General features: G+C 40.7%; 1 protein-coding gene across 17 annotated transcripts in view; it reads left to right on the forward strand.

Moving 5' to 3' along the window:
• LOC129783186 (erbin-like) overlaps positions 1–25548 on the forward strand; it is a 121408-nt gene that overhangs the window by 15385 nt on the left and 80475 nt on the right. For 11 of the 17 annotated variants that reach the window (XM_055793056.1, XM_055793055.1, XM_055793043.1 and 8 more), the window contains exons 2-3: positions 5785–5880; positions 25449–25493. The gene's annotated coding sequence lies outside the window, so the exon portion shown is untranslated. Of the gene's footprint in view, positions 1–5784; positions 5881–22659; positions 23849–25448; positions 25494–25548 lie in introns of those variants that run through there. The other 6 variants (XM_055793046.1, XM_055793044.1, XM_055793047.1 and 3 more) reach the window with 3 other exon arrangements.

Genomic DNA, 25548 nt, shown 5'->3' on the forward strand with positions numbered 1-25548 from the left:
GCCCCTCCGCTCTGGGAGACTGGAGCAGCAACCTTCCTGGAAGAACCGCTATTTGTGATTTGTTTTTTTCCTTGCAATTTATGTAACTGCCTCCAGGGCTGAGGTAAGTTTTCCATCCCGCCTCCTCGTGTCCTTTCCGTGGTCCTGCAGGTAAACCCACAGGGTACCCTGTGGTGTGTACCCCTATATCCTCCCTCTTGAGTAGAAGAGTGCTTACTGTTAATAGCTGAGCTGTGGGTCTATGCAGGTGGGGAGTAGGATCTATCTTTATCGAGTCACTGGACCAGTTTCTCCACAGCCAAGGTGAGGGAAAGAGAGAGTTTGTCTTCATATTCCTGGAGTTGGAGAACCACTTCATCCACTGTTGGTGGTGCTTTGTCTCTCCAGCTCACTACTGCCAACAAGTTGGCATGTGACAATGATGCGCTCTGTACAAATTTCCACCACATGGGTCATGTGCATTGTACTTCATCAGGATCTGTGGGTAACTGTGGATCATCCTGGTCATAATAATCTCTTTCATGGCTAATTCCCTCGGGTACTGGATACCTCTCTCCATGGTGGCCCACTTGCCTGGGTGACATGTATCCCCTCAAGGAGGATATTACCTTTCCTTCACACTTGACAGGAGTCACCTCTAGAGGTGAGGACTTGTGTCCCTCTTCCAATTGCCCTGTCAATGCCCCCTTCCCTAGAAAGTGATCCCAGCTGCTTGGCTTCCCTCTGATTCCAGGCTACTAGCCCAATTATCCTAGCGTTGGAGCAACCAGGTGACAATGTGCTCACCTGGGTGACAGCTGAAATAATTTTGCATATCCTGCAGCTCATTCAGGGATAGGGATTGAGTGGTTGCCTCTTGTTCTGCCTCTTCCTCTGGTTCTTGTGATGACCCTGCTTCGTCTTCCTTTGCTAAAGGAGCTGGGTTTTGTGTCCGTTTCTTCTTGAGTATAGGGGCAACTGATACTGGCGCAGGTTGGTCCTCAGGTTCAGTTGCATCACCCATTGTGGGGGTTGGAATAGCTGCACATAGTTGCTTAATCCTAAACAAGATCTGAACTACATTCAGCATTCTTAGCAATAGGACCAGGGCCAGCAATAGGTTTGTCTCAACATACTAAGGATATTCAAAAGTTTCAAAATTCGTAAATGCTTCTGTGATTAGCCTGGAGAAGGAAGGTGTCTCCCCTATAGGTTGACTCTCTGAGGAGAAAAGGCAAAAGGTGTAATTATTAATAGTTCCCACTAAATGGCTCCCAAAGTGCAGAGGTGATGACAGTGCTGAGTACACATACCAGATTAGTTTCTTGACCAGCAAGTCTATTAAGTATAAGTACTATAAGCCAGTAAGTACAACACAAGGATGATAAACAGTGTAATAGGGAATATATACTGCAAGCATTCCATAACGCAACCCTGAGATCACATGTAGCAAATAACATTGTGACAGTGACTACTAAAATAATATAGTAAATGCTTAGAACAAATTTGTTTTAAGACGCTCTGGTCAGATCTGTTATCTCAACCCTTTGTGCCCTGTGTTGGGGGTCAGAAAGGACACTTGTGGTTTAACCCCAGCCTGCAACTAAGTATCACGCAGCTGCTTGCTCACTGCCCACCCCCCAGTGGGATGGGGAAGAGAATGGGAAAAAGGTAAAACTCATGGGTTGAGATAAGCTTAATAATTAAAATAAGGTACAAATAATAAAAATAATAACAACAGTAATTGTAACGGGGAAAATCCTCTCTCTCCTCATTTCCAAGGGGGAAAAACAAGTGATACTCAATACAATTGCTCACCACTCAGCCAGTCCTTGAGCACCTATTGGCAGGCCCTGGCCAACTTCCCTGAGTTTATGTACTGAGCATGACTTTCTGTGGTATGGAATATCCCTTTGGCTAGATCGGGTCAGCTGTCCTAGCTCTGCTCTCTCCTGGCTTCTTGTGCACCTGCTTGTGGCGATTGAGGCAGACTTTGCAAGGATGGTGAAGCAAAGATGTTTATTGTTTGTTAGTTACAGCTTTTATAAGTTCATACTCTGTACATGCACTGCTAAAAGTTTTATTATTGGTCAAACTCTACTGTCCACGCGCCCAGCTGCTGTTCGCTATAGGCTACTCTGCTGTTCACACTGTTTCCTTATCTTCTAGAGGTGAGATCACATTCTTCCTTTGTTTCTGTTCCCTCTGTTTCTTCTTGCACTCCTCAACATTATTTACTTTTTTGCTGCAGGATGAGAGCTGCACATTATCAATGTCAAACAACCCGCTGTCTGTCCTCTATAATTCCCCCTTTTTGTTTTTCAATTACAAAAAATTGTTTTTAAGTTATGGACTGTTCATTCCTTTTTTTCCTATCACTTAATTACCAATTTTAGCCTTATTTTATGTGTACATTTGTACATTTCAATCAGGTTCATTGTTGCAGCCTACTAGTTTGTGCTGCAACAAGGCTTTTACTGTCAGTCAGATTCTACTGTCTGTGCTGTTTCTCCTTCCTCCAGAGGTCAGACCACACTGCTGCTGCTCCTCCATCCAACCCCTTCTCCCACACTCCTCAGGGCTATTGAACTACTTAGCAGGAATGAGCTACAGCTGCACATCATCCATGTCAATCAACCCACTGCCTCTGAGGCAAGGCCACAGCTGCATATTATCAATGCTAATCAACCCACCGCCTTCATTCCTCTACAGTTCATAAAATGTAAAACTTCTGTTATCAGCATATTTCATACAGAGGGGTCAACACATAGGTTTATGATTACTTATAAGAACATGCAATAAGGTATGGAAATGTTATGAAAATATCTTAACAGAAACTGTTAATCAAATAAATGAGCATGAGAAACTTTTTGACTTGTATATTCTGTATATAAGCTGTTACAAAACATTTCCTATCCCAAAAGAAAAAGATAAAACCTACTTAAAAGCTCTTGAAATCTTGCACTTGGACGAATGTTCCACTGTGCCTCTGTTCTGAATCATGGAAGTGGAAATTGTGTAGAACAAAGTTTTACTTTAAATAATTGTTCAACTGTTATTGCTGCTTTTCAGAGAACCTGAAAGCATACAATGAAAACTTAGAACTAAACAAACCGCTGAATGGACACATTTAGATTGTTACTGGAATTAAATGCAGAAGTTAACTATAAAAGTTTCTCAAAATGTTCTGGTTGCTTTGTGACTTGGTTGGGTTTGTTTCTCATTTTTTGTTTGGGTTTTTTTTTGTGAAGTAACCAGAGACACCTTATTGTACAGAGAAGCTCATATTTATATCTCTGAGCCTGGATACAAATTCCAGCTGTATGTACCACCAGGCTCAGGGCAGAAACCATTCATGCAGTTACATAGCTATATATCACTACAAGCATGCAGGCACCTATTAAACACTAGATAACCATGTTTATATTCCTTTCCTTCACAATACCCAGCTGTTCTCTCATCTCCTGTCTGATCAGACATTCTTCATCCTCTTCTCATACATCTATCTTCAGACATTCTCTATCCTCCTCTTCTTTGCCTGTGAATTGTGATGAGGCAAAGGTGGTGTGTAGCTGGGTGACCGTGACCTGATTTATGTTACAATCAACTAAACACTGAATACAGGAAAAAAGGCATGGGAGACAAGGCAAACATCAATAAGGTGGTTGAAGATAATTATAATAAATCCTGTAATACTTTTGAGCCATAGCCCAAAGTTTCCCAGCCGTGAGAAGAGACCAAAGGTATCCCACCCCTGGCTCTGCTGCAGATCTTTGTTTAAGGCTTTTAAGTTTTGTATGCTTTTGTGGATTGATTCAGAGTGGCCACTCAGATTCATGCAATACATCCCATCAAAGTCTTCACACCCATGTCCCTGTGCTAACAATAAAAATAAATAGCAACTCAGTTCTGTAGCAACATATGACGGTAAGAATTGATATCTCCTAATAAGCTTGAAAAAAGTAGCATTTGTAGTATTACTTTGTTTAGCAAGCTAGCAGCCTAATTTACTAAGCAAGTTAAGGGCGTGTACTATTCTTACAGAAGAGATGAGAGAAGCAAAAATGTGTTATGCTGCATTCCAGAACTCAACCTGAGAGTTACAGTCTGCTGTGAGTTCTGTGTTATAAATATTTAACACATGTTGAGGTTGCGATTGCAAAAGAGCTGCAATGCCCACTTGCAATCTTTATTAGCGTTATCATAGCTAGTTGTTTTAAAAGCAACCCCTGAGCTTCCTCATGCTCCACTTGTTGTTGCAAAATATTCTGAAGCCGATCAATAAAGTTAGTATGTGACTCTCTAGGACCCTGCAAGACTGTGGTGAAATGACTCACTAGAGGCTCGCCCAGACTCCAGTGTGGTATCTGGACTGCCTTAATAGCCATCTCCTTCATTTGCAAATATTGCAAATATTTGTCCCTGGGATACCTTGTCCGAGTCACGGAATCGGCACAATTATTTTCCCCAGCTGACTGCTCATAGTTAGCAGCAATTCCCTGATTAAGGTTTTCAATCAAGGCCACTACACATAGCTCACAAAAATCAGATAACCACATCATATACTGTATCAGAGTTAGTACCATACAAAGTAATAACATGCAATCATGCAGTGTGAGTGTATAAGGCTCTGCCATCCCTTCAAGAAGGGACATAGCAAATGTACTATGAATTCCCCCCTTCCTGCATTGCTTTGCTTAACTCTTTAACAGCCTCGTATTGCACAGGCTGCCACTCTGGTTTAGCACTGTTAGTAGAATTAGTCGACACTTGGCGAAGAGTAGCCAGAATTTGCCACCAAGTTGCTAAATGCATTCCCGCCATAGAGTCCCCCTCTGTGGCAGTATCATACAATTGTCTGCCGCTTGCTGGGCAGGAATTTGCAAATTGTCATCAGGTGGAAAGTCTGGTACTTTGTTACAGATCCATTCTAACAGAGTCACTAGCTGTGGACCTGTCACAGCTTGTTGCTGAGCTGCAAGCAGCTGTCGCAATACGTCCAGGTTGCGCTGTTCATCTTGGGATAACTCCCCTCCCATCGTTCCCGACTGCTTACCTTTTTTTGTAGGTGATGGGTCCACAAAGATTTTGCAGATTCTAGTTTAGTCGAGCTACACCATCAGTTTGGGGCTCCGTGAGCCTCCCACTTAAGCCCCACATTGTCAAAGAAGAGGTTGCCGTAGAATCTGCCTTTGATGCTGCATCAAAAAGCATCTTTCCTGCTTCTTCCCAAAGCTGAGTGCGAAATGCTGTTGTGGCATCTGCAGCGTGTCCCTGCTTGTGCAGCCAGGCAAGCAAAAGTTTCATAGCTGCTTTGTCATACTTCACCCCTCTCCTCTCCAGTATTTTCATTATCATACTGCATATCGATTTTTCTTCACTTGACATATGTGAACCCATAACGTCCCCAGCTGCTCACCTGTAGAGGTGACGAGGTCTGGACCGAACAGCTCCAGCTGGGTGTCGCCACCAACTGCTTTTATGGCCCACAGCTTATTGACCAGCACATCGGGGTCACCATTTGTGGCGATTGAGGCACAGACTTTGCAAGGATGGTGAAGCAAAGATGTTTATTGTTAGTTAATTACATCTTTTAGAAGTTTATACTCTGTACACGTGCTGCTAAAAGCTTTGTTATTGGTCAAACTATTGTCCACATGCCCAGATGCTGTTCGCTATAGGCTACTCTCTGCTGTTCGCTCTGTCTCCTTGTCTTCTAGAGGTGAGATCACATTCCTCCTTTGTTTCTGTTTCCTCTGTGTTTCTTCTCACACTCCCTCAAAGTTGTTTACTTTTTTGCTGCAGGATCACAGCTGCAGGTTATCAAACAATCCACTGTCTCCATCCTCTATACCTGCTCATTGGTAGAGCATGGGAAACTTGAAAACTCCTTGACTGAGGGTAAGCACTACTGTTTCAGTTGTTGCTATCAACATTATTCACATACTAAATCCAGAACACAGCACTCTGCCAGCTACTGAGAAGAAAATTAACTCTATCCTAGCTGAAGCCAGGACATGCCTTCCTCCTACTCCAAGGGTTTTTTTGATTGGAATATGAACTGCATTCACTTTTTCTGGTTTTTTTTTTTTTTGTTGTTTTTTTTTTTTTAGTTATCTATCTTTCTGGTGGTTTTTTTTCCCTTAAAATGTGAAGTAGATAATTTTTTTTTATGTTGTAGATAGTCTTGTCTCTTTTGGGGAGGAGTCAGAGACTTAAACTGGAGTCTATTTTCAGTGTTTCTGTCACTTGGATTATAATATAATATTACTGTGATTTAAGCATGGGCTAAAGGATATGTTCTTTTAAAGTCTGAAGTGTTTGATAGCAGTACTAACTCTTTTTTGCAATAGCTAAACAAAACTTTATATAGCTAGGCAGACCCTGATCTTTAATGTTGTGGAGCTGTTGAAAAAAGGAACAACAGTAACAGAGGACTAGAAACAGAGTACAATGACAACATTTTCTTCTTTTTTTTAATTCATAACTTCTTTTCAAATGCAGCATGATTTTCATAAGTGCGGTAGGTGGAGTAAAATCCAAGTTGATTGTTTTCATACTTGGCTTTGCAGCCACAAAAATACTTGTCCTTTTTCAGATATTGTCTTTAAGGGATGATTTTGTGCATTCAGTAGTGCAAATTAGTTCTGAGAAGTCCTGGTTGTTCATAGCTGTTCTGAAATTAGTTTATAACTCAAATGTAATATGGGTGTTTTTTCATACAGTGGCCTGCCCATCAGGGGTTTGAGTTGGAATTGGTTCTTGGTGTTAATTAGGCAGAGTATATTTTTTAATTAAAAAAAAAATAGTATGTGATAATGAAAAAGCTAGGAGTAAGCTGTAGTGTTAGTTTGACTTAGAAATTAAGTTTGGTATGGGAAAAACTTAAAATAGAGGAAGAAGTGTCAGAGCAAAAGATCTTTCTTCTAAAGCTGTGTAAAATGCTTATTTTCCTACTCATTCTCCCCAACCCTTAACTTTTGGGGTCTAGCTCAACACTGAGCACTTGTAGCATTTATGCCTGGGTAGTTAATTTTTTATCAAAGAGAAAAATCTTAAATTTTTGATTTAGTAACAAGAAGATGGTTAATGGTCACGGGAAATATATTGCAATTGCCAGTGGAGTTAAATTGATGTCTTTCTTTTGAACTTGTTTAACATCTTATTTGTCAGTAGGAGGAAAGAATGGAGGACAGAGGAATGTTCCAGACCCCTTTTACAGTCCTTTGGATAATCATCTTTCATGTAATGTGTGCAATTGTTCATATAACCCTACGGTTACTACATTCTTTTTCTAGTTACCTGGGATATAGTGGAAAGGTCAGTGATTGAAGCACTAATGGAAGGTACTACTTAATTTGAGACTTGCTAGAGGTAGCTACAAACTTGGACATGTTATCTGGAGGACTCAGCATGTTCAGCAGTCCACTGCCTATCTGTAAAGATGCCACTTAAATCTGAAATTGAACAGAAAGTTTAACCTACTGTGGAAGACTGCAAGACAAGGGAAAAGGAAGGTATTCTTCTCCTCTTAAGAGCCAAGAAAGCTGTTTCAGTCATTACGTTATAGAGCAGCAGTTCCTAAATGGGGTGTGTATGAAGGGAGTTGCTAGCCAGATATAAACTTGATTTAATACAATACTTACGTTAATATTTTTGTCATAAAAAAATTTGACTGTAGGTGGGAAAGCAGTAGGAAAACTTGAGGGAAAGTTCCAGATCCACCACCATAAGGGACAGCAACCCAATTTTTTTTTTTATTCCCAAGCAAGCCAGAAAAGTAGCAGTATAGTCATCAACCCTGGCATCCTTCAGTTTCTAGCTGTGCTGGTCATGGCACTGTAGGAAGCTGATACCAGCAGTGCTTTGGAAAAAGGTAGCTGAGATCTGTTAAACAATCCTACTCGTATGGAGATTTTAGAGTTTGCTAAATGTCACAGTGTGTTCTGGAAGTGGCAGAAACAGTTATTTTAATGGTGATTCTCTTGCTGTTCTTTGTCTTAGAAGTTTTAGGAATCACAAAACTTAGTTTTGTGTCTGTATGGTGAATCCTTTCTGAAAAAAGAATGCTAAATAAAACGTTCCTCAGGAACCAGATTCTTGACAGAAAGATTCTAGTTATCAACCTACCTAGACTTATTAGACACTTTTTTCTTTTTTTGGAGGGTGGTGGTGGTGGTGTGCATCTTCTGTATTTTGGCACCTTATGTGAACTGGCCCCAACAAATGTTGTCAAGATGAGGCTATGGTTATCTTCTATATACATCTTAGACTTACTGCATTATTCCAGCCTACTAGCCAGGACTACATAATAAAATTTTGTATCCTCGACATACACTCTGGCAATATTCCACAAAAGCTCACCAGGCAGACTAACCTTCTCAGAAATAGATCCGACTACTTGTAAGCAACTGTCTCTGCTCTTGCCAATGGCTGCTGTTGGTCCCACAAGCACGGTCCGGTACCTGGTGTGCAATAAACCAATTCTACATGCAGAGCCAAGATATTTATTTCATGTCTTCACAGAGATGGGTGCTAGGTGGTAAATCCACAAAGCTAGCACACCACACAAACTACAGTGTATTATTTGTCTTGTTAAAGGATTAGCAAAGCCCACCTAAATTCACACTCATTGGTTAGTTATATTCAAATTAGCCTTGCTTGCCATGTAGATTAGTACACATGCTCCTTGCAGGGGTTGGGGGGCAAGTCTTTCCATCTTTAATTGAGTTGGAGGTTGTGATCTCCCCCTGCTGCCTTTCCCTTTCCCCTAGTTTCTGTCTCATTCTGCTGACTACTTGTCTTTGTTGCAATTAATGGGCTGTTGGCAACTTATGGGGTGAGATGTTCCCTTCTTATCAGTCTTCTAGTTCTTCAAGGGCATAGTCGTTAGTAAGGCATGCATTATTTATACAAAGTAACCAGACTAGCACAATGAAGCTATTACTATAACCTAGGTATTAACCCAAACATAGGGCTACAATGGAAAGACTGCAGACTTTCAATAAAACCTCATGTTAAGCTAAATGAAAGGCAGCTGGAAGGTCCAATTAAAATAATTGCAGCTTTTTTAAAGCCTCATCTTTTGCTAAGAGTTGTATTTCCCTACGAGGGTTGTGGGAGTATTTGTGATGGTGCAGGCAGCACAGATTATCTTTCAGAGAATGTGCTTCAGACTCACCAGAACAGCAGTGCTTTAAGAGCAAGTCATCTAGTTGAGGTCCTGCACATAACTGTTTATTGATTTAGGTACATTTTGTTAACCTGATAACTACATTAAAACTCCATTTATACCAGTAACAGAAAGGGAGCTGTTTTGGACTCGAGCTTGCTAACAATGCGTATGTTTTGTTCTTAGCTGGCATAGTGACTTGCAGAAATAAACTTCACAACCCATAGAAGGTTATGAAACAGGTATGTTTATGGCAGCACTGGGTGCAAGGGGGATTGCTCCTCCTAACTTGCACATCTAGTTCAACTCACAGTGCACATTTATACAGTTCAGTTGGTTAGTTCTGCCCAAAGTCTGTGCCCCCAAACTAATTATTGGTCAGTTTCTTTCCTGCTTCGATTTACAGGTACAGCTCCTTTTTAATTCACTACACATGCTCCCAAGCAGGGAATCCACCTCCTGGGGGGGGGAAGGGGGGGGGGGGGCAGATGCGGGCAGACATTTGAGTAGGAGGTCACGATCTCCCACTACCACAATTACCTTTACCCTTCTTTTACTCATATTTCTAGTATCCTTGAGTCTTATCTCTGCAACAATTTGTTTCTTTTCACTGTTAACACGTTTTTGTCAGAAGGCTCCCTATCTTTGAGCTCATCTGCATCAGTGCTAATGATGTGCGGAATTAAACTCTATAACTCAGGATAGCTTATAAAGCAGGTATGTTTAATTCACCCGCAGGTATCAGGGTGGATAATTCCAAAAGCACCTGCTGCCCCGATATCTTTGTGCACGTGTGATTTAAAGTATACATTCATACATATTCAATAGATGCCAGATAATAGGTTGGGTTAGGATAATCAGTCTACCAAGAAGTCATTAACATAAGTTTCCTCCCATTTGCGCTTGCACACTGTCTCCTGGTGGGGGTCCTGGGGGTCTTTGAGGATGAAGGCTTAGTAGTCTCCCTCACTCTGAACTTTTCACCTTCACTCTTTGCGCAGACTCAGTCGTGTCTCGAGTTTCTTCCAAACCATAAAACAGGACAGATCCAGTTTTCCTATCTCAAGGCACAGATGTTCACATACCAGTGTCTTCTTATCAGCACACAGAGCATCCCAGGTCCACCTTATCAGTACAAAGGGCCCCAGGACCGGGCCTAATTTGCAGAGTCGTATTGTGAAGTTCCTCTTTGTACATACAATGAGAGTTTTAATTATTCTAAATTTTTCATATTCTATTAATCTAGTTATTTCTAAACTTTCTATCACTAACAGCTCCCTCCTTGGACTTTGGGGTTCCTGCTTGTATATTGATGGTTCCCATTGCCTATGTAATTCCTGCTTGTGACAGTTTTAGGTCTTGTGACAGAGTTTTAGGTTTCTTGCTATATTATTTTCAATATCAATAGAAGGATGATATGATATACCTTTTTTGTGTTTTGGCACACTGCTTTCTCTGTATTACTTTGAGATTTGGCAGAGGACAAAAATGAATAATTGTAGAGTGGTGGTTGCTGTGATAAGGTTACATTACCACTTCTGTGTCTCCTATGTTTAATTCTAATTAAAACAAAATTAATGTGTAGATGTGAAACTGTTTTGGTATGGTGGGTTGACCTTGTCTGGATGCCATGTGCCTACCCATCTGCTCTGTCACTCCCCTCCTCAGCAGGATGGGGGTGGGGGGGAATAAGATGAAAAAACCCTCATGGGTCAAGATAAAGGCAGTTTAATAAAGCAATAGCAAAAGTCATGCAGAAGCAAGGGAAAATAAAAGGTGTTATTTTCTACTTCCCATCAGCAGGCTATGTGGGTATCCTTTTTTCTAGCTTTCATTGTTGAGCAGATATGGTATGGTGTGGAATATCCCTTTGGTCAGTTTGGGTCAGTTGTCCTGGCTATGTCTCCTCCCAAGGTCTTGCCACCCCCAGCCTACTGGTGAGGGGGAAAGGTTGGAGGGACAGCCTTGATGCTGTGGGAGCACTGCTCAGCAGTAGCCAAAACACTGGTGTGTTATCACCACCTTTCTGGCTACCAATACAAAGCACAGCACTGTGAGGGCTGCTGTGGGGAGAATTAGCTCCATCTCAGCCAGACCCAATACACTTCACAAGGACTCTTATACCCATCATCTTGAAAACACTTCTTAATTTTTTTTCACAAGTCCATGTGGATGATTATATAAACTCAGTTTTGTGTCCTGATTGGTGGATTCTGTGGTCCAAGTTCAGAAACAAATTGAGACTCCTATGGTGTGAATTGGCAGTGGTGGAGTGATTTGGGTAGGTGACTGTCCAGATCTGTTGAAGGAGATAAAGGGAAAGAAATATTTTGAGTGCACTTACTGTTTCAGTTACTCTACAGTGTACTAATATCTTCTCTCAGCCTCACATACAAGAATGACAAAGTTTTAATTGCTGAATTTGTATTACAATAGCTTGTAGGGAAGATGTGTAAGAGTTGTGGCTGTTTTCTGGCAAGAAGCACTAGGGTTATTTGCTGCAGTGGGATGGGTCTGTCACACTCGGGTCACAGAACATGGTCTGTGTATCTGTAGCTTTGACATGTTCATATAGTTCTTTGTAAGCAGTTGCGTATAGGCAGTCTGGCTTCCATTGCTTTTGGTATAGTTTTCTGCATTACTCTTATTTTGAATGCTACATAATGTATTCAAGGCAGTAAACTCCCATTTTATGGTAATCTATTCAGGTAGCTCTGTGCAAAACATAAAAGCAATTTGAAACAAATACTTCTACCCTGGGTAAGCTAACTTAAATGCTTTTATTCTATCCAGCAAAAGGTTAATATGATTGGGAATTTTTTTTGCAGTTGAAAGCATGTATTGTTTTGGTTTTGTATGCTTGTTACATCTACAAAAGTTTAGTTGCTAGTGGTATGTTTTTGGGGAATGCTGAGACTGAAGGTTTTTTTATTTAAACTTCTTTTTAATCCCCTAATTTAATGGCAGAAGCACATAGCTCCTCATAAAGAATTATATGAACAATATAACCAGAATGATGTTGAGTTTTTTTAGTAAGTGTATACTTAATTGAAGCATTGCAAAAATCTTTATATAGATCACAGTATATTTTGATCTTAGACTGGAGTAGTATCTCCAGTAGGATAAGATTGATATTAATATAGTCTTGGTTCTAGTTAGGACCATTGAACAAATGTGTTTTTCACCCTCCTCTCTCCATCTCTTGCTCTGATTCAAGAATGTAGGTAGAACATGCTCACAAATATTTGCAAATGTCCACACAAAATGCTTGACTTCTGAGAGGGGAAATATTTTAATAGCAAAAATACTGTCTAAAATGCTTAACAGTATTGTAGAAATTATGTGCTTGGAAATACAGGTGCCCTAAGAGAATTAAGTTAGGAACCATTATGAAAAGATAGTACAAATGTTGCAACTTTCATATGAAAACGTTTGTGGGGTATGGTGGGTTGACCTTGGCTGGATGCCAAATCCAGAGGGGACAGCCTGCCTCACCATGGTCTTCACCACTGGCTGCAGGGGAATCTCTGCTCCGGCACCTGGAGCACTTCCTGCCCCTCCTTCACTGACCTTGGTGTCTGCAGAGTTGTTGATCTCACATATTCTCACTCTTCTCTCCAACTGCAATTGCTGTTGCACAGCAGTTTTTTCCCCCTTCTTAAATACGCTATCCCAGAGGTGGTACCACCGTCACTGATTGGCTCAGCCTTGGCCAGCAGTGGGTCCATCTTGGAGCCAGCTGGCATTGGCTCCATTGGACATGGGGGAAGCTTCTACCAGGCTTCCAGAAGCCACCCCTGTAGCTGTGTCCCCGTCCCCCCCCAACCTTGCCATGCTAACCTGTTGTGGTTTAACCCCTGCTGGTAACTGCCACAAAGCCCCTCCCTCCCTCCTCACTCAGGGGGGTGGGGAGGAGAATTGGAAAGGAAAGTAAAACATGAGGGTTGAGATAAGAACAGTTTAATAATTGAGAGAAATAAAACCAAAATAATAATAATAACAGTTATAATAAAGAGAGAAGGGGCGAGGAATAAGATCCAAAGGGAAGGGAGAAAAGAAAACTAGTGATGCAGAATACCACTGCTTACCACCTGCTGACTGATGCCTAGATGCCTACCCAGTCCCTGTTGATCGAGCAATGATCAACGATTGGCCAGCCCTGGCCAACACCTCACCCCCCCACCACCCCAGTTTATATACAGAGCATGTCGTCCCATGGTATGGAATGCCTCTTTGGTTAGTTCAGTTCAGCTGACCTGGCTGTGTCCCCTCCCAGTTTCTTGTGCCCCTCCAGCCATACCTGCTGGCAGGGCCTGACAAACCAAGAAGTCCCAAACCCAATACAAACACTACCCAGCAACAACCAAAAACATCAGTGTGTTATCAACACTGTTCCCACACCAAATCCAAAACACAGCCACCAAGAAGAAAATTGACTCTATCCCAGACGAAATCAGGACAAAACCCAATACATGAGGAAAGTGGTTTTTTTTTAATAAAACAGGTTAGCAAAGATGAAAGGCAAGAATATGCTAGCTAAAAAGAACAGGATTAGGAAGCAAATATTGGCTTTGTGGTATGCTTGTGGCTGCAAGCAGATCTTGAATGGTTGAATGCATGTTATGGTGAAGTATTTACTGTAGGTATCATAAGAGACCTAGGAAGTGTTTCTGATGTTTTGCAACCCTTTTGGGTAGAGGCTTCTTAATACCAATTATGTGTGTGTTGTCTTGCCTTCAGAACTTCTACCTGAATAAAGAAAACAACATTGGCTAAAGAGGGGGCCCTGTATTCCCATCCTTTCAATATTCTTGTGGCTTCTTTATTTCAATAGGTTTTGGACACATTCCGTGCTTCTTATATAAGCTCTGGTTTACATATTTACTCTGTGAGCCCTCTTGATTTGCTGATTCATTTCTCCTTGTAGCAATAAATGTTGGCCCAAATCTCCCCCTTCCTAGTTCTATTGACAAGTTCTGGCATGAAGTGCCTGCTCAAGTATATCTCAGGTGGTTCAGCTGTGAAGGTTAATCCAGTCAGCACAAGATATTTTTTATCTTGGCAATGCATGTTGGAAACCTGTTGTTCTGTCAGCTTGGTGTTCCCTGTAGTGTAGAAGAGGTATGGACAAGCTATTTTGATAGGTGAAACGATTCTCAGGCCCATGGGCATTCAACACTAAAATATTTTAGAATGCTTTGCTGAATGTTATTTTAGTTTGAGGATAGTAATTAGTCACTTAAAATGTGCACACTGCTAATGGAGTCTGTCTAAAACCAGATTAGGTTATCATAGGCTTGGCTTGCATAAGCTTCCTGGTTGTCACATGGCCAGAATTAGATAGTTTAAGGAAAACAGTATTCATCCTGAATGCATCTAGGCAAATTTATTTGATTCTATGCAAAGGCTAGGTATTAGGAAACGCCCTCTTGCATTGTATAAGCGGTTCTTTGATCCTGTTTGTCAATTCAGCAACTAGCAAATAAATGCTTCTTATACAGTGCCATAAACATGGTGGTTCAGAGGAAAAGTATGCAGAGAATACTTCTAACATTTAAATAGTATGGCGTATTCTGGCTTCCTTTCCTCTTCCTCTTTCCTCTCTCTTCTTTTCCAGCTACACTGTTCAGTGGAGAGAGAATTAAGTGCTAACTAATTTATGCAAGCAAACTTCCTTTTGACAGTTGTCTTTGAAGGTCTTGGCTAATGTAGTTTTTGGTTCAAGAATGTCTGCGTCTATTTCTTCAGTTAAGATACAGTTTCTATGTCACTCAGATCCAGACCTAATTGACTGTTTTCTCCTTTTATTTATTTTTTTCGTGTTTTTCTTAATGTTTGTCATGTTAAGAAGGGGAGGTTCCTCAAACCCTTTATATTTGATTGGCCTGTCAGTTTCCCAAGAAAGAGGAGACCCTTGTGTCCAACTAGTCTGTTCGCTACCTGCATTTTAACAGCCCACTGTATCGGAGGGTGATTTGACTAACCTACTCGGGGACCCCTGCTGACAGCATCACTGAGTCAAATCCCTTATAACAACTACTCAGATCTCCAGGGACTTACACAAAATGAACTTCAGCTGAAGATTTTTATTATACAAAATGTGAGTTTGTGACAGAGTAAGGTTTGAAGATTCCTGGTGATAATACACTGACTGCAAAGCAAGCTTAAAACAACACAATAACAGCTAGTTTGAATTAGTCATAGAATAAAATTCTTACCCAATAGGCATCCCTATGGGGGAGAAGACAGGTTCAGCCTGTCAACTGATCCCAGAAGTTACGATGGAGTCTTCCCTAACTTCTCCCCTCATTTGTCCACTTTTTATACTTCATAGTTCATTGCATATTCGTTATCATACACAGGATCGGTTACAAGTTTCTTGCTTCTAATGCAAATTAGTACGCATCCTCAGATAGCACTGCTGAAGTTCTCTGCTAACTACGCATGCTCCTCAAGCATGGGGTCTTGCCCTCTTTCAGGGGGTCTATTTGAGTCGGAGGTCACAATCTCCCACTACCACTATTTGTCCTATTTTCAACCAATTTTCTGTTGATGTCAGTGGATTGCAACACCTTATTAACTTGTGTCCTCTTGTGGCCAGAACTTTCCTCACTTGAAGGCTTCTTTCTGCGTAACTTGGATAATGGTGTTCTTTTCACTATCTTCTCATCCTTCCCAAGGCTGACTCCCTTGATTAAAAGTCCCTTCATTCATAACAACTTTAGAAAGTGAGTCAGCTTGGCCTAAACTTTGTGCACAGATTTGTTTAACATATAGTTAAACACTAAATCAGAGTATAGTAATTCAGGAGTTTAGACAACAGTTTACCCCCTTTGGACTTATTTCAGTCCAGGACTAGTCCTTTTTTTTATACATTTAGGTGGCACTTGAGTGACTCTAGTCATGCATATTTTTGTTACTGATTGGTATGTGCCCACTGAGGAGTGGTAATACCTTGGAGGTAGGTAACTTTGGGATGGAGGTGTGTGTTGGTATTACAATGAGATTATTTCATCTGAGGCAATTTCATCACAATGGTTGACTCAGCCATGGACATCTCATGGATTCTTCATGTGACAACTGCTATGCAGCTTATTAGCTGTGTGGTACCATCAAGTTCCCGTTCCTGCAGGGAGCACTACAGAGCCTGGCCACAGCGTCTCCACTCCACTCCATCCTCCATCACTATCAGCATGTGCTGAGCTGGCAGGATGTGTTGCTTAGAGAACTGTGGTAAAGTAGATTTTGTGTATGCCAACCATCCTGAAGGTGATAGCTGTATTTTACCCTAAAAAAGCTTTCTGTAATACTATGCTTCTGTTAGGTCCCACTTTTCTCTAAATCCACCCCCCACCCACCCCTAAGTAATTTTCCCACAGTGATGTAATTGTATCCATTATAATATGAACATATATTTTCCCACTAATGTGAAGAAATGATGATGAAGCAGAAATGCTTACCTAGTTTTTGTGGTACAAACTTAAACCAGGACACTAGTAAAATGCTTTACTTCCAATGATGTCATAAGCAACTGTGGGGAGCTATAGTGGATGTGCCATAGTTTTTTTCTGCCAAAATATTTTCTATGAAGTACAAATTGTACAAGTTTACAAAATTAATTGTACAAATTTATATGAAGTACACATTTCTTCCAGTACTGTTACTGTGTCTGGAGGGTCATACAACAGTGGCGTGGAGAGCTGCACAGACTGATGTGTTCTAAAACTCCCTATCAGTATGTGAAATATTGGCTATCACTGAACAGGAGCAGAAAATGCAGCTGGGTAGTTTGCAGCTAGTTCAGGCCAAAGAGCTTTGTACCCAGAAAGCAGGAAGAATGAATTGTCTTTGATTTCTAGGGAAGAGGTAGTATGGGAAGAGTTCTATGTATTTAGGAATATCCAGTTGCCATCAAGTTGTCATCCTGCAGATTTCACATCCATAAAGATCTTTAGCTGTCAGAGACAGACAAACTCTTTTTGAGTGATTTTACACCAAGACAATTGGAAGACTCTAATATATAAATGGACAAAAGGCAGGTGCACTATGTTTCCAGAGGTCCAGGTGACCTTCTGACATTCCTCCTGCTAGTGAGCCAATGAGGTCAAAGGCAGATGATGATAAAAGTGAGCTAGCTGGCTAGGTAAGTAGTGCGGAAGGAGGTGGGTTTTCCTGTTATGAAACTAGCTTGTTTTTAGGGCAAAAAGAGATGACAGATTTTTCACCGAAGAGAGTAACCTGACGTGAATATCAGTTACAGAGGAGAGGCAAACAGAATAGTAAATAAAGCATGTGCAGAAAGACAAAAATTTTAATACAAAACCAAGATATTGAAAATACAAGTCATCAAGGTCTTATGAATAATTCTAAGGATCATTATAAAGAAATAAATGTTAGGTACTCTTGTTTGAGGGGGAAAAATAAAAAGCTTATGCTTGACCTGTTTAATATCACTGGCCCTTGGTAGGAAGAGGGTGTGTGTGAGAGAGAGAGAGAGAGAAAATATCCGCCTGTTTTAGGAAGGACAAAGCGAGGGAAAAGGTTAGTGCTATTTTGATTAAAATAACTTTACCTGGCTTTGATTATTTGGTATTCTCTCTGGTAAGCCACAGCATAAATATCTTTCTATGGACTATCAAATTGCAGACACATACAGAAAACTTAATTTTTATGCGCAAGTGGTCTCATACTGCTAACGTTCATTAAAAGAGATGATGGATGCAATATTCTTGGAAGTCATTGTAGAAGGATTTGGAATAATGCCTGACTGAAAGGTGTCAAGTAACCAATTGCATCTTTAAAACCTCTTTGTGTTTCTTAAAGTATAAATGACTATGAAATGATTTTGATTAAAAATTGTTTTTATTATGTACAATCAGAAGCATTTATTTGTTCCTTTTTAAAAAGACCACTTGGAAGCCATTCAGCCAAATAATCTGTATAAAAAAATTTCAATTCCAGTTTTAAAGGCAAATCAGTTAAGGATGTTTTACTAGATGCTTAGAAAACATCAAATCTAAAACAGGGTAATGTCATAGTAGTGAAAAGTGTCCATCTGTTAGTTAAATGAAGGAAAAAAGTTACAGCAGTGAGTTATGGGTTAAAAGCTAAAGACTGCAGAAAGTAAAGGATGCGGGAAGTTCACCCAAAATATATTGGAAGCTTATGTTAGCACTACTAAGGTGTTTGAGAATGAGGAAAAAATAAACCATCTCTTTGTTTTTGATATGCTTAACAGATATGTTTCAGTTACTTGGCAAAATAGAACATTCATAATTGAGAAAATTCAGGAGGACTTAATGTACAAACTTAAAAATCTGACTCTTTTGTAGGCTTGTTCAACAGGCAAGTGGCTCACTTTATATTTCTTGATCACTTACTATAATCCTATAATTAATTTGTTTTCATCTATTTTTAGGTTAGAGGAGTAATTTTTTCCCCTGGTATATAATGCAAAATGTTTTCTTCTTATTCTCCCCTCCTCCCTCCCTTGAACTAGTTGCATATGTGTGAAAGGAGCACTGCTCATCTTTTGCATGTTACTGTTGCTATTTGAGGATATGAAACTGCTTGATCCATCCTTCATCCTTGGCTAGATGAAGAAGCCTGTTGTGGTCTTTTCGCTACTTACCAGGCTATTTAGAACTCAAGCCATTCTCTTCCTCAGTCTAGATGCTTATATATAGCTGCTCATGGTCCTTCATTCCTTCCCTACCTTTTTTGCTAAAATATAGACTTCAAATAAAAAGTATTCCAGACTTATTCTGTATCTCTATTCATAGTTATATTCACATTTATTTGGGAGCTGAAACACCTCCCCTCTAATACAGAGGAAAATCTCTCTGAAAGCACAGTAGTAGTTTGTACAGCTGTGATTTGGGCTAATTGGAGCATGAGGGTGGAAAAAAAAAAGCAACCTTCTTTCAGATGTCAAGGAAATTGCTTGACTACTGCCTTCTGTCATTGTTCACAGCACATATCAAGGTAGAATTGTGGGCTGATTCTCACAGTTTGTTCATTTCCCTGTTATATGGGAAGACAGTCAGGACATAGCGTAGTTCTCTTGAATTTTATGTTCTTATTAAACTTTGTGGTTTTGCTTGCTACTACTTGGGACAGTAAAGAAACAGACCAGATAAATATCTCTGCTTTAAATGTTATAGTTAGAAAGCTTAAACACTTGTACCAGCATAACTGTGCTGATTTTATTATGCATATGTTGGTACAAATGTAACATGTGTAATGCATTTTAATGTGTTTTAAAGCAGGATGGGTAAAAACAGTTTTTCCCCAAACAGTACGATCACTCCTTGTGATGATGTAACCCAAAGGGGTTTTAGTAAACAAACAGGAATTACCTATCATGATTAAATCCAAGTGTGGGATAGACAACAGAATGTATATCCTCCAGGAGAGGTTAAAATTACCTAGATGGATAGAGGAGCACATGATGGTGGTGGTAAGTATTGGTTAGCTTGATTGAGCAATGATATTTGCACATCAGTAGCCTGGTAACTGTCAGGATTTTATTTTTAAGCATTGTTGTGGAGGCAAGCGATAAGATTAAGGATTTCATAGTGAATTTTATATATCTGTGTGGGGATACTTTCAAACGTCATTTTGAAAAATAGATGATGGTGATAGAAGCTAACTTTGATTAGGAGTCTCCCTCCTGATGTTTGAATGAGAAAATAGTTTTGAGGTAAAAAAAAAAAAAAAAGTGAAATAAGCTGCTTATCTCCCTAAAAGAAAAGGGGGGAAATAGGGGTACTTAAACCAGAAACATAGTCAAGCAGTGTCCTTGTGTTTGGTTTGCATGGCAAGGTTTTGGTGGCTTCTGTGAGAAGCTGCTAGAAGCTTCCCCCATGTCCAATGGAGCCAATGCCAGCTGGCTCCAAGATGGACCCACTGCTGGCCAAGGCTGAGCCAATCAGTGACGGTGGTACCACCTCTGGGATAGCGTATTTAAGAAGGGAAGAAAAAAACCCTGTGCAACACCAGCAGCAGCCAGAAGAGAGAGGAGTGAGAATATGTGAGATCAACAACTCTGTGGACACCAAGGTCAGTGAAGGAGGGGGAGGAGGTGCTCCAGGCACCAGAGCAGAGATTCCCCTGCAGCCAGTGGTGAAGACCATGGTGAGGCAGGCTGTCCCCCTGCAGCCCATGGAGGTCAATGGTGGAGCAACTATCTACCTGCAGCCTGTGGAGGACCCCATGTTGGAGCAACTGGATGCGTCCAAAGGAAGCTGTGACCCCGTGGAGAGCCCACACTGGAGCAGGCTCCTGGCAGGACCTGTCAACCCATAGAGAGAGGAGTCTACACTAGGTTTTCTGGCAGGACTTGTGACCCTGTGGGGGACACCCGCTGGAGCAGTCTGTTCCTGAAGGACTGCACCCATGGAAAGGACCCATGCTGGAGCAGCTTGTGAAGAGCTGCAGCCCATGGAAAGGACACATTTTGGAGAAGTTTGTGGAGAGCCCTCTCCCTTGGGAAGGACTCCATGCTGGAGCAGGGGAAGAGTGTGAGGAGTCATCCTCCTGAGGAGAAAGGAGCGGCAGAGAGAATGTGTAACGAACTGACTGTAACCCCCGTTCCCTGTTCCCCTGTGCTGCTCTGGGGGAGGAGGTAGTGAAAATCAGTAGTGAAGTGCCCAGGATGAAGGGAGGGGTCAGGGGAAGGTGTTTTTAAGATTTAGTTTTATTTCTCATTACCCTACTGTGATTTGAATGGTAATAAACTGAACTGATATTCCCAAGCCGAGTCTGTTTTGCCCATGATGGTAATTGCTGAGTGATCTCCCTGTCCTTATTGTGACCCCATGAGCCTTTCATTATATTTTCTCTCCCCTTGTTCAGTTGAGGAGAGGGAGTGATATGGTGGCTTTAGTGGGCACCTGGTGTTCAGCCAGGGTCAAACCACTACAGTTGTAGAAATTTGTATAGTAAGTAGAGCAAGTTTGTGTGGTTAAGGTTTTGGTTTGCGTGTTTGGGGCAGGGGGAAGTGTGACTACACGAACTCAAGGGAGAAAGAACTGAGGAGAGTTGTGGATCAGAGTAACAAGCAGGATGCTAGTGATTTCCATAGAAGTAATCAAAGCATGTTACAAGAACAGTTGGTGATGGTGGTTGAGAGAAAGTTCTGGTTTTATATGTACTGATTTTAAGTAGGCAATCCCCGGAGGTGCTCAGCATTCAGAGCTTTCCTGTGAGATGGAAAGGATATTGTAGTGTTAGAAAGGGAAGCAACTTGGGGTGGGAAAGAACATACTGAAAAAGAGGAACAAGCAGAAGTGGAGGGGGATGGGTTAATCACCAGTTTAAGAAATTGCAATGGAATGGATGAGGAAGCAGAAGAGATTACTCTTTCAGCGCTGTCAGCTTTATTGAGGACACTGTCATTGGGAGCATCACCTGTAAGAGTAGTATTAGTTGTCTGAGAAACCTTGGACTGATAGAAGGCATGTTAGCAAACCAACCAAGTTTTTATTTTCCCTTTTTTATATGGATTTCCTTACTTTCCTTTTTATTCCTATACCTCTCTAAGAGAGAAAATTTTGACTGAGAGTAAAGGCTTCTCTTTTAAATTTCCCTCCTTTTGAAGCCTGTCAGCTGTAGTTTTCTTTAAATGTGCATTTAAAGCAAACAATAACCAACTGAGTGGAGATAGAGATGTGGTTTCTGTAGGGAGTGATTACCCAGGCATTTTTACATCCAGCAAGATTTAAGTTTAAGACTCATTAGTCTTAAACTACTGGGTGTTAGATAAATTGGTTAAGCTCTGTCTTAGTTTTTGCTATTTTTGGTTTAGACACTAGCCTGCCAGGTGTAGTTGAAGCTGTTAAGAATGTTTCTTTTTAACTGGAGTGCTAATAGCACTACTGTTGTCTAATTGCTAGTGTTTATTCTGGTCTCTGTTTTTATAGATCGTGCTGTTAGTATTTATTTTCAGCCCAGTCTCTCATTGGTGTGAACACCAGACTACTGTTAACTTCAAGTACATTTCTACATCTGTATAGTTTTATGGGTAAACTGGACTATATGCTTAGTCTGGCAGCACATGAATTAAAGCTGTGTTGAATGATTTTATCCATGACGTTATCAGTCTGTCTCAGTTCTGATCCCTTAATGGTATCAAAATGAAATCTGGTATCTAGATTGGAATTAGTCCATTAATCTCACTACTGATTTTTACTAATGTGATTTTTTCCTATTAGAAAAACTACTTAGTGCTTTTTTTTCCCCCCAACCTGTTGGAAAAGGTTTTCTTCTAGTTGCAGTGTCTTATTGCTAGAAAGAATATTGCATAGAGATGTCATCTAATGCAGTTAGAGAAGAAAAATGGACATTTATTTAAGAAGATAAAATTTAGTAATTAGGTAAGCAAGAGATTTTCTTTATTGCTATGAAAGCTTTAAATACAGACTTTTTTTTTTTTTTTTTTTGCCAGATCTTGGCTTGTTGGAGGTGATCTGAAAGATTCAGAAGAATTGATTTGAGATTAAACAGGTATCAGGTTGTTTTTAGAGCTCACGTTCTGATTCCATCTTCACTCAGAAGTGAGAATCATAGAATAGAATCATATAATGATTTAGGTTGGAAAGGACCTTTAAGACTGAATCCAACTGTTAACCTAGGACTGCCAAGTCCACCACTAAACCATGTCCCTAAGCGCCATGTCTACATGTCTTTTAAATACCTCCAGGGGTGGTGACTCCACCACCTCCCTGGGCAGCCTGTTCCAATGCCTGACAACCCTTTTGGTGAAGACATTTTTCCTAATATCCAATCTAAACCTTCCCTGGCGCAACTTGAGGCCATTTCCTCTCGTTCTATCGCTTGGTACTTGGGGAGAATAGATCGACACCAACCTCACCACAACCTCCTTTCAGGTAGCTGTAGAGAGTGATAAGGTCTCCCCTGAGCCTCCTTTTTTACAGGCTTAAACAACCCCAGTTCCCTCAACCGCTCCTTATAGGACTTGTTCTCTAGACCTTCCACCAGCTTCATTGCCCTTCTTTGGACGTGCTCCAGCACCTCAATGTCTGTCTTGTAGTGAGGGGCCCTGTTTCTGATACAAGCCAGGATGCTATTGGCTTTTTTGGCCACCTGGGCACACTGCTGGCTCATGTTCAGCTGGCTGTCGACCAGCACCCCCAGGTCCTTTTCCACCAGACAGCTTTCCAGCCACTCTTGCCCAAGCCTGCAGTGTTCCATGGGATTGAGAATGGAGCCATATGTATAAAACAAAAAAAACCCCTTTGTTTGTCTTATCAGATGTAATAATCCATTTCATGTAATACTGGAAGGGACTGTGAACTGGAATGGGCAACTGCTGTAAAAAGGGTTTTGGAAGATGCATGAATATAATCTTCAAAATGCATTTCAGGGCATGCAGTTTGGTAGCACTTCTGTCAATATGTGAAGGGTGCATTCCATCATTCACTGTATTTCTCCATGTCCTGGTTTCAGCTGGGATAGAGTTAACTTTCTTCTTAGCAGCTAGTACAGTGCTGTGTTTTGGCTATGAGGTGAGAACAATGTTGATAACGCACTGATGGTTTTAGTTGTTGCTGGGTAATGTTTATACTCAGTCAAGGACTTTTCAGTTTCTTGAGCCCTGCCAGCCAGAGGGCTGGAGGGGCACAAGAGAGTGGGAAGGGACACAGCCAGGACAGCTGACCTGAACCAGCCAAAGAGGTATTCCATACCATGGGACATCATGCTTGGTATATAAACTGGGAGAGTTAGATGGGAGGGATTGTTGCTTGGGGACTGGCTGGGCATCGGTCAGCAGGTGGTGAGCAGTTGTACTGTGCATCACTTGGTTTTCCTTTTCCCTTTTCCTTTGGATTTTACCCTTTTTCCCCACCTTTCCATTGTAATTGTTGTTATTGTTATTATTGTTGTTCTTACCTCTTTATTCTGTTTCAATTATTAAATTGTTTTCATCTCAACCCTGGAGTTTTACATTCCTTTCTGATTCTCCTCCCCACCCCTCCTGGTGGGGGGGGAGTGAGCAAGTGGCTGCATGGTGCTTGGTTGCTGGCTGGGGTTAAACCATGACACTCCAAGATGACCCTTCACAGAATGAGACATTGGGAATGAGGAGAAACTTGCTGGTGATTTGCAGACTATGCACAAACAGCAGTTTCTGCATGTTGCACTTATGTTGTGTTAGTTCACATCAAGTTTAATAAAAGCCGTTAAGAATTGAGGCAAAACAACCCTCAGTAGAACCTCATTATCAGAGGAAACACAGCAGATTTGTATCTTGTTCTTTTCTGGACACTACCATCTTCTATTTTTTATATTTTAAATAACAATTGTGTTCTTGTGTTTTTTCAGATTCAAAAGCTATCTGTGCGTTGGTTATTTCAAGCTCAATCTGCAGAATGGTTTAGTGTTGTGTGGTGGGTTTTTTTTGTGGTTTTTGGTTTTGGTTTTTTTAATAGAAAAAAAACAACCTAGGACCATTTTCCAATCAGTTGAATTCAGCATATTCATTTCCTTAATCTTTCTTGCAAGCTAGGGATTAATTACCTTGTGGCTTTGTGATTTTGAATTATATAAGTCTTTATTACCATAACAAGCTGTTTGCCTTTTTAGTTCAGGTGGCTCATGGTCCTGGATTGTTTTTGTGTATTAGAAGAGGATTGTGATCCTGTTACATAATAAAAATCCAAGGGGATTTTATAGCTTCATTCTATCCATAAACCAAATTGCTTCTAGAACAGTATTTGCAGAATGTAAATTAGCTTTGCAGTAGGGGTTTGGGTAGCTTTAAGTTATATGGTTAAAAGTGTCATTGATTTTCAGGAAGGCAGTGAAGAGATCTGACAGCAAGCCAAGGCTTAGTGTTTGTAAATTGGCTCAAACCATGAGATTAAGCAGCAGCATTAGTCTTTTCAAGAGTAATGTGATAATGTCATGGAGAAATGGAGCATACCTCAGAGGCAGGTGGCGCATGCTTGTGTGAAGTGTAATAGAGTAGAAATACATTTTGCATATACATGTTGTATATGGTTAGTCATAATCAGAAGCTGTTGCTGTTAGTTATGGATTTAATATCAGTTCAAACAGGAAATTTCAGCTTCCAGTAAGACACCTGTTCAGTTGTTCACAGTTTATTAAAAAGTTTTAGTACAGGACATTTGCCTTGAGAGTATATCCCTACTTCAAATAAGTGCATTTATAAAAAATCATTTCTCTGCTTTGTTACTGCTCTACTATCTAATTCCTGTTTTGAATATAAAAGTTTATTATGTCTCCTGGTTTCTTCCTTTGTTCTTGTTTATAGAGAAGACTGACATTCAAGAATTGACCTTCATAATGGGCATATAGGGTGAGTTAATAATATACTGTTATGACAGCAAATTGATGTGCACAGTAGTTGACAG

The sequence above is a fragment of the Falco peregrinus genome, chromosome W (assembly GCF_023634155.1).
Source record: "Falco peregrinus isolate bFalPer1 chromosome W, bFalPer1.pri, whole genome shotgun sequence".
NCBI lineage: Eukaryota > Metazoa > Chordata > Aves > Falconiformes > Falconidae > Falco > Falco peregrinus.